Source organism: Montipora capricornis, chromosome 13 (assembly GCF_036669925.1).
Source record: "Montipora capricornis isolate CH-2021 chromosome 13, ASM3666992v2, whole genome shotgun sequence".
NCBI lineage: Eukaryota > Metazoa > Cnidaria > Anthozoa > Scleractinia > Acroporidae > Montipora > Montipora capricornis.
In genome coordinates this window covers 20,502,463-20,507,061 of record NC_090895.1, presented here as the reverse complement: position 1 = coordinate 20,507,061, position 4,599 = coordinate 20,502,463, and positions in this window count along the sequence as shown.

The window sequence follows — 4,599 nt, the reverse complement described above, 5'->3', positions numbered from 1 at the left end:
CCTTTATCCTCCGAAAAGGATCAGCTTATCCCAAAAGGTTTTTGTTTTGACTGTTTCGTCAGCGAGTCCTGTCGCATTGAATACGATTTTCGCAGTTAACATGGGTGCAAAATCTGAGCGGCAAGATGGCTGACAAGATATTTCACCGGACCATTTAGAAAGTCAGGGTAAAAACTGTGATAAAAAGTGTCGGTAAATTTTCTCAAATGAAGCATGATACTTATTTGATTGCAGCTTCAACTATCCAGTGAAACGAAGCGAAATAAAAGAAACGCAGACCAACCATTGGCTTTCCTTCGCGTGTATCCGGTTAATTATCGGTGAAACGAAGTAAAAACGAAAGTATCTTTAAAATCCTTACTCACTGAACTTTAAAGTGCACCTGTTTGTTGTTGTTATCCAGGAATTTGAAGAGCCTGCTTCCATATATGGGCAGGTATCGTTGAGTTATTTTGCATTCGAGAGAAAAATTTTGTCAGGGAAATAAAAACACTTCGAGGATCCTCGAAGAGGATTATCCTGTGAAATTAAATAAATTTCGATCAGAAAGACAGCAGAATACCTTACTATTTCGAGCGCTTTTCTGTTAAGCGTAGAGCTACGTCCGCAGTGAATTCAAGAGAGATATACAGTTTCTACGCATGGTACTTTGTTGTTTGAACCTGTAACTGGACCTTTATTAAAAAGCAAGCAACCCATATTTATTTTATTCCCAATCAGTTCGCAATGAAAACAATAAGGCAGATAGTTTAATTCGCTGCTCGCCCAGTTCTTTTTAAATAATGCAAGCGATTAGCGATTAGCGATAATCGATTATAAAGTAAACTGTGGCGCGTGGCGCGCGCAATACACAGTTGTAGCTGTCAAACACAAGTTTGCTTCCAAAACCGCAGTTTTATCATCAGCGAGAAAATGAAATGAACAGCAATGGAAAAAGGCTTTTTACTGATTGTGATGGAGATCGGTATTCAAATGTTTGCCGGCAGCCTGAGTGAAAGACACGCACAACGATATTTGAACAGAATTATCGATCCAACGGTGGATTCGCGGTTCGTGATCCCTTACAATGTAGTCCAAGAAGTTATTTCTTCATTTCCAGAAATGATAATACATTAATTCTGATCGCTCCAGTCGTTAATCGGGGAATTCCCAATTTCGGTACTCTTCGCCGCCATTCCAAGAGCAGATGGTTCAACAACGATTCCGTTTCGACTCTATAATATGTTGCGCAGAGCAAGTCATACATAAATAATATTAGAAACCGAAATTTTAATAAACATAGCTTATTTTCCTATGGAAAGCAGAATTATATAGCTCATTTGATGTCCGATGAAAACAGATTACTTTATACAGTCATAAAATAGACCTTTTGCAACAAACGATCACATGGTACAAAATCTGCCATTCAGGAGGGCAAGCTCATTATTATTCCCCCACTGGGACATTAAAACAAAGAGACCTGAACCAGTCAAGCTTTACTTTTCTTTGTTTTAATGTCCCAGTGGGGGAATAATAATGAGCTTGCCCTCCAAAATGGCGGATTTTATACCATGTGATCGTTTGTTGCAAAAGGCCTATTTAGAGTTTCGAGGGCCCTGAAAATGCCGACTGAAATAATGTGGGCGCGCAATGTAAAGTGGGTGAATAAGGTTCTTTAATTTGAGTGCTGATTGGATCCGATGTTATACACTCTTTACTTTCTGAAAAGTTGCATGATGGCCAAAGTGGCTAGCGCATGCGCACTAGGCACAATAAAAGTCATCTTCTGTCTTTTCTCTTAGCCATCCAAAAATGTCAAGAAGACACCATTTTGTTTCAAGATTATTACAAACCTTAAAAAGCTTGCTGTGAAAACCAAGATTCCGCATAACGTTTTATGCTCTTTTTCAGGACCTAGATGTCTCATGGTTTGTTCTTTTTTCACCAGCTAGTTCAAGTCGAAATTCCTCTGCTGTGAAAGAATTTATACCGTGGACCACCAAATCTTCATTTTCGTTATGTTTGTACTTCAAAAGGTTGCTGCTGTTGCTCACTTTCCTTTTGTTAAGGTTTAAGCTGTGCAACATCTCGGTAAAGATGCGATTCCTTTGAAAGATGCGTGTATAAGTATTTTATTGAAATGTGTCAAGTTCAAAAGAAAAGGATTCTTTTCTTATGTTTTTGTTTATAAGACAGGTCGAACGATTTACGGTTGAGTTTTCAACTGTACATTCTAGAGGCTACAACAAGTTGCAAAAATAGTAGAGACACTTCACCTTCTTGGGACGTTCTTCATTTCCCTATTATCTCTTACACTGCAGCCCCCTCCCCCTCCCCCCCTCCTTATCAGTGTTGCTAGCAAGACAAAAAAATGTTGCAAACTTAAGCAGTCAACATTGAAAAGGGGAGAGGGGAAAGGAAGTGGGAAAGGTTTAAATCTAGATACGGCGGGCATTGGAAGCTAGAAAAGGTGTTTTTCAATGAAAGTGTCTCAACAATTTTGCAACTTGCTGTAGCTTGTATCTTGTAATTTAAGATTGCTGCTTTGGATCCGCTCCAAAGACTAAAAGAAATATACGGACTCCCGGGACGGAAAAGGGGATTAAATTATGCGGCAACATATCTCGCGGGCCTGTCCATCATGCAGCTCGCCAGACCATGCGACCTTGTAGGTAACATAAACTCTATTTGACTCGAATTTCACTGTGGCCTTGCAAAGCTAATATTCTATATCAAACTTGGTTAAGAAAAACTTGGTTTAGAAAATCAAATCTTCAAGCAGATTGGAATCAGTTCAAACACGCTAAATGCAAAACATCAAATTTAATTAAAAAAGCAAAAAGGAATTATTTCCAGGAATCAATAGAGAAGCACAAAGGAAATCCAAAAGGCATTTGGAATGCTCTAAAGGCTCTCAGCGGAACACAAAAACGTGAACTTAAAATAACTGAATTAAAAACAGACAATGGCACCATTGATGATCCAGTTCAAATAGCTGAGTCGCTCAATACGATGTTTGTCAATGTGGCGTCACGCCTAAATGTAAGTAACACCCAAGATGTCGTCAACGAAAAGCTTCGTTATTTTATCACCTCAAGACTAACAGCTGACGTGGAACCTTTTAACATACCTCAAATCACTGCGAAAGACATTCTAGAATATATTAATAAATTACCAACAAATAAATCTACCGGCAATGATGGCTTAAGCGCAAGAGTTTTGAAATTGATTGCACCAGCTTTAAAAACCCCTTGGTGAAAATGATGAACATCTCAATTGACAGCAGTGTTTTTCCAAGTGTGTGGAAAACTGCGCTAGTTGCACCGTTGCACAAAGATGGACCTCGAGATGATGTCAATAATTATCGACCCATTGCAGGCCTACCAGTGCTTTCCAAGATTCTTGAAAGACACGTAACGAAGTCACTCACAAACTATTTAAATGAAAACAATCTTATCTTTACGTATCAATCTGCATTCCGAGGAAACCACTCTACAGAAACAGCCCTTATACAGTTAACAGATAATCTGCTTTTTAACATGGATAATGAAAAGGTAACTGGGATGATCTCAATCGACTTCAAAAAGGCTTTTGACCTCGTAAATCACGAAGTTTAACTGCAGAAACTTCAGATGTACGGCCTTAGTGATTCAGTAGTGAAATGGTTTCACTCCTACCTGTCAGACAGACAACAATGTGTGAAAGTGAACGGATGTACATCTTCTCTGTTACCAATCAACCAAGGTATTCCACAGGGAACCATCGTTGGCCCCATGCTTTTTCTTATCTTCATAAATGATGCCCCACTTTACGTCCAAAATTCAAATATGAATATCTACGCCGATGATGCAACATTAGTATCAAGTTCAAGATGGGATAACATCACACCAATGAATGACAATATTCAAAAAGACTTAGAAAGTATCCAACAGTGGGCATTAATGAACAAAATGATCATCACCGAGACGAAAACGAAATCAATGCTTATTCAAGGAAAAAGACTAAGAAAACGCATGGAAAAGCACCCTCTAGCACAGAGCAGCAGTGTAGATCAACTGTCTATAATTCTAAACAATTCACCAATTGAGAATGTCCATTCACATAAAATCCTGGGAATCGAGGTTGATGAAGATCTTGACTTCACAAATCATTGTGAAATCCTTGCTAGAAAGATTTCAAAACGAATTGGCCTGCTGAAACATATTAGCCCATATCTGAGGAGAAACCAAAGAGAAATTTACTATAAAGCAGTGATTAAGCCTGTTATTCTTTATGGTGCCAATATATGGACATCAACATCAAAAGGAAATATAAATAGCATCTTTAAGTTACAGAAAAGAGCAGCAAGAATCATCTTGGACGCTGAACCCCGCTCTCGTTCTGTTTCACTGTTTAACTTATTAAACTGGATACCATTTTACCATGAATCTTATGCAATTAGATGTTCTTTATTCCTTAAGAGAATCTTAGGAATGACGCCAGTCTACCTGAAGCAAATGCTAAAGTTAAACTCTGACACCCACAATAGAAGTACCCGCTTTAGTAACCTAAATTTTAATTGTCCACGTTATAAAAATGAAACTGAAGGTGGGCGAACATTTACTGTTCGATCAATTAAAG